Raw genomic sequence first — 14,182 nt, forward strand, 5'->3', positions numbered from 1 at the left:
TCATCTGGGGGTATTCTGTTTTTCCCCATAGGCCTCCATGAACTCCCAAATTCCCTTCGTGTTTTCCACAAAACGAGGGATTAAAATCTGTTGAATCAAAAGAAAAGTTTAACTCTGTTAGATGAATCAACACATCTCAAACTCATTTCACAGAATGCTTTTATCTAGTTTTTATCTTGGCATATTCTGTGTTTCCTCATAGGCCTCAATGGGCTTCCAATTGCCCCTATGCAGCATCTACAAAAAAAAGTTGTTACAACATGCTGAATCAAAAAAAAAAAAAAAAGATTTAACTCTGTGAGATAAATACACACATCACCAAGTGGTTTCCCAGATGGTGTCTTTCTAATTTTTATCTGAAGACATTTGGTTTTCCCCGTAGGGTCAGTGGGTTCTTAAATGTCCCTTCACAGATTCTATAAAAAAAAGTGGTTCCAACATGCTGAATCTAAAGAAGGGTTTAACTGTGTGAGGTTAATCCACAAATGACCAATCAGTTTCACAGATAGCTTCTTTCTAGTTTTTAATCTGAAAATATTCAGTTTTCCCCACAGAACTCAATGAGTTTTCAAACATTTCTTAATAGATAATATAAAAGAAGTGCTTCCTACTTGGTGAATAAAAAGAAAAGTTTGTCTCTGAGAGATGAATCCACACATCTGCAAGCAGTTTCACAGAAACTTCTTTCTAGTTTTTTTCTGGGGATATTTGCTTCTTCCCCAAAGGCCTTAATGGGCTCCCAAATGTCCCTCTGCAGATTCAACAAAAAGAGTCTTTCACACCTGCTGAATACAAATAGAGAGTTAACTCTGTGAAATGAATCCACACACCCCCCAAGTGGTTTCACAGATGTTTTCTTTCTAGTTTTTATCTTGGGGTATTCGGTTTTTCCTTAGAAGCCTCTATGTGCTTCCAAATGTCCCTTTGCAGATTCTACAATAAAAATACTCCAACCTACTGAATGAAAAGAAAGATTTAACCTGTGAGATGAATCCACACATCACAAACCAGTTTCACAGATAGCTTTTTTCGAGATTTTATTTTGGGATATTCTGTTTTTCTCCACAGACTTCAATAAGATCCCAAATGTCCCTATGCAAATTCTGCAAAAAGAGTGTTTTTAACCTGTGTAATCAATGGAAAAGTTTAACTCTGTGAGTTGAATCACCACGTCTTAAAGCAGTTTCACAGATAGATTCTTTCTAGTTATTACCTGGAAATATTAGGTTTTTCCCCATAGGCCTCAATGGAATCCCAAATGTCCCTTCACAGATTCTACAAAAAAAGTGCTTCCAACTTGATGAATCAAAAGCAAGGTTTAACTCTGTGAGATGAATCCATACATCACCACGAAGTTTTACACATAGCTTCTTTCTATTTTTAATCTAAGGATATTCAGTTTTCCCTTTAGGCATCAATGGGTTCTTAAATGTCCCTTCATAGATTCTACAAAAAGAGTGTTTCCAACCTGCTGAATCAATAGAAAGTTTGTTTCCATAGGCTTCAATTGGCTCCCAAATTCTACAAATATAATGTTTCCAACCTGCTGAATCAAAAGAAAGGTTTTCCTCTGTGAGAAGAATTGACATATCACCAACCAGTTTCACAGTTTCTTTCTAGTTTTTATCTGGCGATATTCAGTTTTTTGTTTTTTTGTTTTTTTGTTTTCATAGGCTTCCATAAGCTCCAAAATGTACCTTTGCTGATTCCACAAAAACATTCTTTCCAACCTGTTGAATCAAAAGACAACTTTCAGTCTGTGAATTGAATCCATATATCTCAAAGCATTTTCACAGATAGCTTCTTTCTAGGTTTTATAAGGGGATATTATGTTTGTCCTCATAGGCATCAATGGGATCCCACATGTCCCTTTGCAGATTCTTCAGAAAGAGTGTTACCAACCTGCTGAATCAAAAGAAAGGCTTAACTCTGTAAGACAAATTCATACATCACCAAGCAGTTTAGCAGAGAGACTTTTGTAATGTTTATACTGGGAAAAAATAATTTTTTTCCCATAGGCCTTAATGGATTCCCAAATGTCCTTCTGTAGATTATACAAAAAGATTGTTTTCAAATTGCTGAATCATAAGAAAGGTTCAACTATGAGAGATAAATCCACATCACCAAGCAGTTTCACAGATTGCTTCTTTCTAGTTTTAATCTGAAGATGTTTGGATTTACCCCATAATCCTCAAAGGAGTCCCAAATGTCCCTTGGCAGTTTCTACAAAAAAAAGTGTTTCCAACCCTGCTGAATTAAAAGAAAAGTTTATGTCTGTGAGATAAATTCCCTCATCACAAAACAGTTTCACAGATAGGTCCTTCCTAGTGTTTATCTGGGGATATTCAGTTTCTCTCCAAAGGCCTCATGAGCTCCCACTGTACCCTCTCTGATTCTACACAAAAGTGATTCTAATCTGCTGAATCAAAAGAAAAGTTCAACTCTGTGAGTTCAATCCACAAATAACAAAGCAGTTACACAGCTAGCTTCCTTCTAGTTTTTTTTTTGTGAGGATATTAGTTTTTTTTCTTATATGCCTCAGTGGGCTCCAAAATGTACCTTTTTATATTCTACAAAAACAGTGTTTCCAACCTGCTGAATCAAAAGAAAGGTTTATCTCTGTAAGGTGAATCCACACATCACAAAGCAGGTACAGAGATAGCTTCTTTTTAGTTTACTTGGGGATATTCGGTTTTTCTTTGTGGGCCTCAGTGGGCTCCAAAATATCCCATTGCAGATGCTACAGAAAGATTGTTGCCAACCTGCTGAATCAATGGAAAGGTTTAGCAAAGTGAGATGGATCCATACGTCATAAAGCAGTTTCACAGACAGCTTCTTTCTGGTTTTTATCTGTGGTTACCTGGTTTTTCCCTATAGACCTCAATGGGCTCCTAAATGTCCCTTCACTGATGCTTCAAAAACAGTGTTTATGACCTGCCAAATCAAAAGAAAGGTTTACCTCAGTTAGGTGAATCCACACATCACAGCAGTTTCACTGATAGCTTCTTTGTAGTTTTTATCTGGGGATTTTTGATTTTTTTCCCATTATCCTCAATGGACTCATAAATCTCCTTTGGCAGATTCTAAAATAAAGAGTGTTTACAACGTGCTGAATCAAAAGAAAGTTGTAACCCTGTGAGATGAATTCAAAAATCACCAACAGTTAAACAGGTAGCTTGTCTCTAGTTTTTATGGGGGATACTTGGCTTTACCCCTTAGGCCCCAGTGAGTTCCCAAATGTTCCTTTGTAGATTCTACAAGAAGAGTGATTCCAACTCAGTGAATCAAAAGAAAGGATTAATTCTGTGAGATGAATCCACTCATCACCACGCAGTTTCACAGACAGGTTCTTTCTAGTTCTTATCTAGGGATACATTGTTTTTCCCCATAGTCTTCAATGGGCTCCCAAATGTCCCTTCAAATATTCAACAAAAAGAAAGTTTCCAACATGCTAAATCAAAACACAGGATTAACTATGCGATTTGAATCCAGACATCACCAAGCAATTTCAAATATAGCTTCCTTCAAGTTTTTATCTGGGGATATTCATTTCTTCCCTTTGGCCTCAATAAGCTCTGAAACGCCCCTTCAAAAATTCAATGAAAAGCGTGTGTTTCCAACCTGCTGAATCAGAAGAAACTTTTAACTCTGTGAGTTGAATCAATGCATCACCAAGCAGTTTCCCAGGTAGATTCTTCCTAGTTTATATCTGCAGATAGTCTTTCTTCCTCATAGCCCTCAATGGGCTCCCAAGTGTGTCTTCTCGGATTCCATGAGTGTTTTTAACTTGATGAATCAAAATAAAGCTTGTATTTTGTGAGTTGAGTCAACACATCACCAAGCTATTTCTCAGATAGCTTCTGACCAGTTTTTGTCTGGGAATATACACTTTTTCTGCATAGGCCTCAATGGGCTCCAAAATGTCCCATCACAGGTTCTATAAAAATAGTTTTCAACCTGCTGAATCAACAGAAAGTTTTGACTCTGTGAGAATAATCCAAACAACTACAAGCCGTTTCACAGATACCTTCATTCTTGTTTTTGTCTGGGGATAGTCTGTTTTTCCCTTAATCCTCAATGGGCTTCAAAATATCCCTTTGCATGTTCTACAAAAAGAGTGTCTCCAACCTGCTGAATCAAAGGGAAGGTGTAACTCTGTGAGATGAATCCGCACATCACAAAGCTGTTTAATGGATACCTTCTTTCTATTTTTTAGGTGAGGATATTCACTTATTCCCCTTAGACCTCAATCAACTTCCAAATGTCCCTTTGCAGATTCTGTGGAAAGAGTGGTTCCAACCTGCTGAATCAAAAGAAATGTTTACTTTGGTGAGATGAAACCACACATCACAGAGCAGTTTCACAGATAGCTTCTTTCCAGTTTTTATCTGAGGTATTCTTTTTTTGCCTGTTTGCCACAATGGACTCCAAAATGTCCCTTCACATATCCTACAAAAAGACTGTTTCCCATCTGTTGGTTAAAAACAAAGATTTATCTCCATGAGATGAATCCACATATCACCAAGCTGTTTCACAGAGGGATTCCTGATAGTTTTTATCTGGGGATATTCTGTTTCTCCCCATAGGAATCAATTGGCTCCCATATGTCCTTTTGCTGATTCTACAAAAAGAGTGTTTCCAACTGGCTGAATCAAAAGAAAGTGTTAGCTTTCTGAGAACAATCCACATATAACAAAGCAGTTTCACGCAATGCTACATTCTAGTTTTCATCTGGGGATATTCGGCTTTACCCCATAGGCCGCAATGGGCTCCCAAACGTCCCTTCAGAGATTCTACAAAAATAGTCTTTCCAGCCTGCTGAATCAAAAAAATGTTTTAACTCTAAGAGATGAATCCACCCATCAACAAGCTATTTTACAGATAGCTTCTTTTTAGCTTTTATCTGGGATTGTTCTGTTATTCCCCTTAGGTCTCAATGTGCTCTTAAATATCCATTCATAGATCCTCCAAAAACGTGTTTTTAACCTGCAAAATCAAAACATAGCTTTAGCTCTTTGAGATGAATGCACACATCACAAAACAGTTTCACAGATAGTTCTTTCTAGTATTTGTCTTGGAATATTTCATTTTTCACCTAGGCTTCAATGGGCTTCCAAGTGTTTCTTCGCAGATTCTACAAAAAGAGCATTTCCAACCTGCCGAATCAAAAGAAAGGTTTATCTCTGTGAGATGAATCTATAAGACACAAAGCAGTTTCACAGATAGCTTCTTTCTAGATTTTATCTGAAGATATTCAGTTTTCTACCATTGGCATCAATGGGCTTTTAAATGTCCCTTCACAGATTCAATGAAAAGAGTGTTTCCAATCTGCTGAATTGAAAGAAAAGTTAGGCTCTTGGAGACGAATTCACACATCAAAAAACAGTTTCACAGATAAATTCTTTCTAGTTTTTATGTGAGGATATTCCATTTGGCACCATGCACCTTAATGGGCTCCCAAATGTTTCTTTGCACATTCTAGAAAAAGAGTTTTTCCAACCTGCAGAGTCAAAAGAAAGATTTAACACTGTGAGATGAATCCACACATCACAAAGCAGTTTCACAGATAGCTTCTTTTTAGTTTTTACCTCATGATATTCTATTTTTTCTTCATAGGCCTCAGTGGCCTCCAAAATGTCCCTTCACAGATAGTACAAAAAGAGTGTTGCCAACCTGCTAAATCAACGATAAAGTTTAACTATGTGAGATGGGTCCATACATCACAAAGGCGTTTCACAGGTATATTCTTTGTGGTTTTTATCCACGGATACCTGGTTTTTCCCTATAGGCCTCAATGGGCTCCCTAATGTCCCTTCACAGATACCTCAAAAAGAGTGCTTGCAACCTCCTGAATCAAGAGAAAGGATTACCTCTGTGAGGTGAATCCAAACATAACTAAGCAGTTTCACAGATAGCTTGTTTCTAGTTTTTATTTGGGGATTTTCAGTTTTTCTGCACAGGCCTCAATGGGCTCTCAAATCTCCTTTTGCAGATTCCACAAAAAGAGTGCTTCTAACATGCTAAATGAAAAGAAATTTTTAACTGTGTTAGATGAATACAAATATCTCAAAGCAGTTTCACAGATAGCTTCTTTCTAGTTTTTATCTGGGGATTGTCTGTTTTCTTTCCTTTTTTCTTTTTTATTTTCACACAGAGTCTCACTCTGTTGCCCATGCTGGAGTGCACCATCACTATCTTGGCCCACTGCAAACTCTGCCTCCTGGGTTCACACCATTCTATTGCCTCAGCATCCTAAATAGCTGGGTCTCTTTGTGTTTTTAGTAGAGACAGGGTTTCACCATGTTAGCCAGGATGGTCTTGAACTCATGACATCGTGATCCACCTACCTTGGCCTCCTGAAGTGCTGGGATTACAGGCATGAGCCACCATGCACAGCCAGGATATTCTGTTTTCATCCAGAGACATCAATTAGCTCACAAATATCCCTTCACAGATTCTACAAAAATAGTGTTTCCAACCCCCTGAAAGAAAAGAAAGGTTAAACACTATGGGATGAATCCACACATCACAACACAGTTTCACAGATTGCTTCTTTCTAGTTCTTATCTAGGGATATAGGGCTTTTTCACATAGGCCTCAATGGGCTACGAAATGTCCCTTCAAAGATTCTGTGAAAAGAATGTTTCCAACCTGCTGAGTCAAAAGACAGGATTAACTATGTGACAGGAATCCAGATATCACCAAACAATTTAAAATATAGCTTCTTTCAAATTTTTATCTGGGGATATTCATTTATCCCCTTAGACCTCAATAAGCTCTGAAATGCCCCTTCACAAATTCTACAAAAAGCTTGTGTCTCTAACCTGCTGAATAAAAAGAAACTTTTAACTCTGTGAGTTGAATCAACACATCACCAAGCAGTTTCACGGGTAACTTCTTCCTAGGTTTTATCTGTGGATATTCTTTCTTCCTCATAGACATCAATGGGTTCCCAAGTGTCCCTTCTCAGATTCTATGAAAATAGTTTTTTTAACCTGCTGAATCAAAAGAAAGCTTTTACTCTGAGAGTTGAATCAACACATCACCAAGCTCTTTCACAGACAGCTTCTTCCCAGTTTTTATCTGGGGATATTCTCTTTTTCTGCATAGGCCTCAATGGGCTCCCAAATGTCCCATCACAGGTTCTACAAAAATAATGTTTTCAACCTGCTGAATCAACAGAAAGTTTTGGTTCTATGAGATGAATCCACACATCACTAAGCAGTTTCACAGAAAGCTTCATTCTAGTGTTTATCTGAGGATAGTCTGTTTTTCCCTGAGTCCTCAATGGGCTTCAAAAATATCTCTTTGCAGGTTCTACAAAAAGAGTATTTACAACCTTCTGAAGCAAAAGAAAGCTTAAACTCAGTGAGTGCAATGCACACATCACCAAGTAGATTCACATACAGCTTCTTTCTAGTTTTTATTTGGGGATATAATTTTTTTCCTTGTAAGACTTAAAGGACTCACAAAAGTCCCTTCACAGATTCCACAAAAAGAGTGTTTCCAACCTTCTGAATCAAAAGAAATGTTTAACTCTGTGAGAAGAATCCACACACACCCAAGAAGTTTCACAGATCGCTTCTTTCTTGCTTTTACGTGGGGATATTCAGTTCCTTCCCATAAGCCTCAAAGGGCTCCCGAGTGTCCCTTCACATATTCTACAAAAAAAATTTTTCCGACCTGCTGAGTCAAAAGAAAGGTTTGGATACATCCACACATCACCAAGCAGTTTCACAGATAGCTTCTTTCTACTTTTTATCTGGGGATATTTACTTTTTACCCATCGACCTCCATAGGCTCCCAAATGTCCCTTCGCAGGTTCTACAAAAAGACTGTTTCCATACTGCTGAATTGAAAGAATGTTTTATCTGGGTGAGATGAATCTACACATCACCAAGTAGTTTCAGAGGTAGCTTATTTCTAGTTTTTATCTGGTTATATACTGTTTTACCCCATAGGCCTCAAAGGGCTCTAAATGTCCCTTTGCAGATTCTACAAAAAGAGTGTTTTCAACGTGGTGAGTCAAAAGAAAGGTTTAACTCTGTGAGATGAATCCACACATCACTAAGCATTTTCATCTATTGATTCTTTCTAGTTTTTATCTGAGGATATTGGATTTCTTCTCATAGTCCTCAAAGGATTCTGAAGTGTCCCTTCCCAGATTCTACAAAAACAGTGTTTCCAACCTGCTGCATAAAACAAAAGTTTCATCTCTGTGAGATGAATCAACACATCAACAAGCAGTTTCACAGATAGCTTCTTTCTAGTTTTTATCTGTGGTTATTGGATTTTTCCCCTTATGCCTCAATGCGATCCCAAATGTTTCTTCACATATCCTACAAAAAGAGTGTCTCCAACCTGTTGAATCAAAAGAAAGGATTAATTGTGTGAAATGATTCAGCACATAACAAAGCAGTTTCACTGCTGGCTTCTTTCTAGTTTTTGTCTGGGGAAATTCGTTTTTTCCTTATCAGTCTCAATGGGCTCCCAAATGTCCCTTTGCAGATTCTACAAATACAGTGTTTCCAACCTGCTGAATCAAAAAAAAAAAAAAAAAAGGATTAACATTGTGAGACGAATCCACACATTAGAAGGCAGTTTCAAAGATGGTTTCTTTCTAGTTTTTATCTGTGAAAATTCGATTTTATCACATAGGCCTCAAAGGGGTACAAAATGTCCTTTTGCTGATTCTGCAAAAAGAGTTTTTCCAACCTACTGAATCAAAAGAAAAGTTTACCTCTGTGAGATGAATGAACACTTCAGAAAGCACTTGCACAGTCAGTTTCCTTCTAGTTTTGATCTGTGGATATTCAATATTTCTCCAACAGCCTCAATGAGCTCCCAAATACCCCTTCACAGATTCTACAAAAAGAGTGTTTCCAACCTGCTGTATCAAAAGAAAGGTTTAACTCTGTGTGATTAATTTACACAATAGAAAGCAATTTCACCAATACCTCTTTCTAGTTTTTATCTGGAGATATTCAATTTTTCCCCATAGACCAAAATGGGCTAGCAGACTGTATGAAAAGAATGTTTCCAACCAGCTGAATCAAATAAAAGGCCTCACTCTTTGAGATGATTCCTCCCTTCAGAAAACAGCTTTGTAGATCACTTCTTTCTAGTTTTTATGTGGGGATATTAGGTTTTATTACATAGGGAATAATGAAGTCCCAAATATTCTTTCACAGATTCTGCAAAAAGAGTGTTTCCAATCTGCTGAATCAAAAAACAAATTAACTATATGAGTTGAATCCACACATCACCAAACTGTTTCCCAGATAGCCTCTTTCTGGTTCTTATTTGGGGATATTTGGTTTTTCCCATTGGCCTCAATATGCTCCCAAATATTCCTTGACAGATTCGGCAAGAAGAGTTTTATTAACCTCTAAAGAATCTAAAGAAGGGTTTACCTTTATGAGATCAATGCACATATCACAAAGCAGTTTCACAGATAGCTTGTTTGTAGAATCTATCTGGAAATATTCAGTTTTTCCCCATAGGCTTCAATGGTTTCCCAAATATCCCTTCACAGATTCTACAAAAAGAGCATTTCTACCATGCTGAATCAAAAGAAATGTTTAACTCTGTGTGATGAATCCACACATCACAAAGCAGTCTCACATATATATTCTTATATTTTTTATCTGGGAATATTCCATTTTTCCCCATGGGCTGTAAACATCACTCAAATGTCCCTTCACAGTTTCTACAATAAGGGTTTTCAACCTGTTGAATCAAAAGAGAGGTTTAACTATGTCAGATGAATCCACACATTACAAAGCAGTTTCACAGACAGCTTCTGTCTAGTTTTTATGTAAGGATATTCTGTTTTCCCATTGGCCCTTTAAAAGGAGTGCTTTTAACCTGCTGAATCAAAAGTAAGGTTTACCCCTGTGAGATGAATCCCCACATCAAAAAGCAGTTTCACAGACAGCTTCCTCCTAGTTTTTATCTGGGGATATTCCCCTTTTCCTGTTGGCCTCAAGGGGCTCTTAAATATCCGTTTGCAAATTCTAAAAAAAAAGCCCTTTCAAACGGCTGAATCAAAAGAAAATTTAACACAGCGAGATGAATCCATACATCACCAGACATTTTCACAGAAAGATTCTTTCTAGTTTTTATCTGATGATATTTTTTTACCATAGGCCTCAATGCGCTCCCAAACATCCCTTCGCAGATTCTATAAAAACAGTGTTTTCAAACCGCTGAATAAAAAGAAAGGTTTAACTTTTTGACATGAATGCACACATGACCAAGCAGTTTCTCAGAGAGCTTCCTTCTAGTTTTTATCCTGGTATATTCGATTTCTCGCCATTGGCATAAATGAGTTCCTAAACGTCCATTCACAGAATGGACAAAAACAGTGTTTCCAAACTGCTGATTCAAAAGAAAGTTTTAACTCTGTGAGGTGAATGCACACAGCACAAACCAGTTTCTCACAAACCTTCTTTCTAGTTTTTATCTGAAAATATTTTCTTTTTCACCATAGGCCTCAATACACTCCCAAATACCCCTTTTCAGATTCTACAAAAACTGTGTTTCCAAAGTGCTGAATGAAAAGAAAGGTTTAACTCTGTGAGATGAATGCATATGTCACAAAGCAGTTTCTAAGAGAGCTTCCTTCTAGATTTTATCATGGGATATTTGATTTTTCACCATTGGCCTCAATGAGCTCCCAAATGTCCTTTCACAGAATGGAGAAAAACATTGTTTCCAAACTGCTGAATCAAAACAAGGTTTACCTCTGTGAGATGAATTCGCATATCACAAAGCAGTTTCTCAGAATGTTTCTTTCTACTTTTTATCTGAATGTATTTCATTTTTCACCATAGGCCTAAAAGTGCTCTCAAATATCCCTGTGCAGATTCTACAGAAACATTGCCTCCAAACTGCTGAATCAAAAGAAAGGTTTAACTCTATGAGATAAATGCACACATCCCAAAGCAGTTCCTCAGATAGCCTCCTTCTAGTTTTATCCTGGTGCATTCACTTTTTGGCCATTGGCCTCAATGAGCTTCCAAATCTCCACTCACAGAATGGACAGAAACATTGCTTCCAAACTGATAAATCAAAAGAAAGTTTTATCTCTGTGAGATGAATGCACACATCACAAAGCAGTTTCTCAAAAAGCTTCTTTGAAGTTTTTATCTGATGTTATTTTGTTATTCACCTAAGGCCTCTATGCGCTCCCACATATCCTTCCACGGTTTCCACAAAAACCGTGTTTTCAAAATACTGAATGAAAAGAAAGGTATAACTCTGCAAGATGAATTCACACATCACAAAGCAGTTACTCAGATAGCTTCCTTCAACTTTTTATCCTGGGATATTCCATTTTTTGCCCTTGGCATCAATGAGTTCCCAAATGTCCATTCGTAGAATAGACAAAAACAGTGTTTCCAAACTGCTGAATCAAAAAAAAAAGTTTTAGCTTTGGGAGATGAATGCACACAAAAAGTAGCTTCTTTCTAGTTTTTATCATGAAATATTCAATTTTTCACCATTGGTCTCAATGAGCTCCCAAATATCTTTTCTCAAAATGGACTAACACAGTGTTTCCAAACAGCTGAATCAAAAGAAAGGTGTAACTCTGTGAGATGAATGCCCACATCACCAAGCATTCTCATCTATTGATTCTTTCTAGTTTTTATCTGAGGATATTGGATTTCTTCTCATAGTACTCAAAGGACTGTGAAGTGTCCCTTCACAGATTCTACAAAAATTTTATTTCCAACCTGCTGAATAAAATAAAAGTTTCATCTCTGTGAGATGAATTCACACGTCAACAAGCAGTTTCACTGATAGCTTCTTTCTAGTTTTTGTCTGTGGTTATTTGGTTTTTCCCCATATGCCTCAATGCAATCACAAATGTTTCTTCAGACATTCTAAAAAGGGTGCTTCCAACCTGTTGAATCAAAAGAAAGGATTAATTGTGTGAAATGAATCCCTACATAAAAAAGCAGTGTCACTGCTGGCTTCTTTCTAGTTTCTAACCTGGAAATTTCGGTTTTTCCTTATCAGTCTCAATGGGCTCCCAAATGTCCCTTTGCAGATTCTACAAAAAGAGTGCTTCCAACCTGCTGAATCAAAAGAAAGGTTTAACATTGTGAGACATGTCCACACATCACAAAGCAGTTTCGAAGATAGTTTCTTTCTAGTTTTTATCTGGAAATTCAGTTTTATCGCATAGGTCTCAAAGGGCTGCAAAATGTCCTTTCACCGATTCTACAAAAGAATATTTCCAACCTGCTGAATCAAAAGGAAGGTTTACCTCTGTGAGATTAATCCACACTTCAGAAAGCATTTTCACAGATAACTTCTTTCTAGTTTTTATCTGTGGATATTTGGTATATCTCTAAAGTCCTCAATGGGCTCCAAAATATATCTTCGCAGACTCTACCAAAAGAGTGTTTCCAACCTGCTGTATCAAAAGAAAAGTTCAACTCTGTGCAATTAATTTACACAACACAAAGCAGTTTCACAAGTGCCTTCTATTTTGTATCTGGGAATATTCGACTTTTCCCCATAGGCCTAAATGGGCTTTCAAATGTTCCATCACAAATTGTACGAAAAGAGTGTTTCCAACCAGCTGAATCAAACAAAACGCCTCACTCTGTGAGCTGATTCCTCCCATCACATAGCAGTTTCACAGATTGCTTCTTTCTAGATTTTATGTGGGGATATTAGGTTTTATTCCATAGTCCAAAATGAAGTCCCAAATGCACTTCCACAGATCCTGCAAAAAGGGTGTCTCCAACCTGTTGAATCAAAAAAAAAATATTTTAACTCTACGAGATGAATCCACACATCATCAAGCAGTTTCACAGATAGCTTCTTTCTGGTGTTATTTGGGGATATTCGGTTTTTCCCATTGGCTTCAATGTGCTCCCAAATTTTCCTTGGCAGATTCTGTAAGAAGAGTGTTTTTAATCTGCTGAATCAAAAGAAGGGTTTACCTTCATGTGATCAATCCACATATCACAAAGTAGTTTCACAGATAGCTTGTTTGTAGATTCTATCAAGAAATATTCAGTTTTTTCTCCATAGGCCTCAATGGTTTCCCAAATGTCCCTTTGCAGATTCTACAAAAAGAGTGTTTCTACCTTGCTGAATCAAAAGAGAGGTTTAACTCTGTGTGATGAATACACACAACACAAAGCAGTCTCAAATATACCTTCTTACTATTTTTTTTATCTGGGAATATTCAATTTCTCCCCATGGACCTGGAAAGGTGCTCAAATGTCCCTTCGTGGTTTCTACAAAAAAGAGTTTTCAACTTGATGAATCAAGAGAGAGGTCTAACTCTGTCAGATGAATCCTCACATCACAAAGCAGTTTTGCAGATAGCTTCTGTCTAGTTTTTATGTAAGGATATTCTGTGTTTTCCCATTGGCCCCACAGGGCTCCCAAAAGTCCCTTTGCAGATTCTACAAAAAGAATGCTTTCAACCTGCTGAGACAAGAAAATATTTCAACTCTATGAGATGAATCCACACAATACCAGGTAGTTTCACAGATCTTTTTTTTCTAGTTTTCATTTAGGGATATTGCTTTTTTCCCCATCTGCCTCAATGTGCTCTCAAATGTCACTTGGCAGGTTCCGCAAAAGGAGTGCTTTTAACCTGCTGAATCCAAACAAAGGTTTACCTCTGTGAGATGAATCCACACATCACAAAGCAGTTGCACAGATAGCTTCTTCCTAGTTTTTATCTGGGGATATTCTGTTTTTCCCTATATGCCTCAGTGTGATCTGAAATGTTTCTTTGAAGATTCTACAAAAAGAGTGTTTCCAACCTGTTGAATCAGAAGAAAGGATTAACTGTGTCATGTGAATCCAAACATAACCAAGGAGTTTTACAGGTAGTTTCTTTCTAGTTTTTATCTGGGGATATTCACTTTTTCCCATAGGCCTCAAAGGCTCTCAAATATCCCTTTGCAAATCCTACAAAGAGAATGTTTTCAACCTGTTGAATCAAAAGAAAATTGAACACAGTGAGAGAAGCCACACGTCACCAAGCATTTTCACAGCTAGTTTCTTTCTAGTTTTTATCTGGGGATATTTGTTTTTTTTTTTTTTTTTTCCGTAGGCCTCAATGGGCTCCCAATTGTCCCTTTTCAGATTCCATGAAAAGAGTGTTTCCAACCTGTTGAATCAAAAGAAAGGTTCCACTCTGGGAGAT

The sequence above is a fragment of the Rhinopithecus roxellana genome, chromosome 7, assembly GCF_007565055.1.
Source record: "Rhinopithecus roxellana isolate Shanxi Qingling chromosome 7, ASM756505v1, whole genome shotgun sequence".
NCBI lineage: Eukaryota > Metazoa > Chordata > Mammalia > Primates > Cercopithecidae > Rhinopithecus > Rhinopithecus roxellana.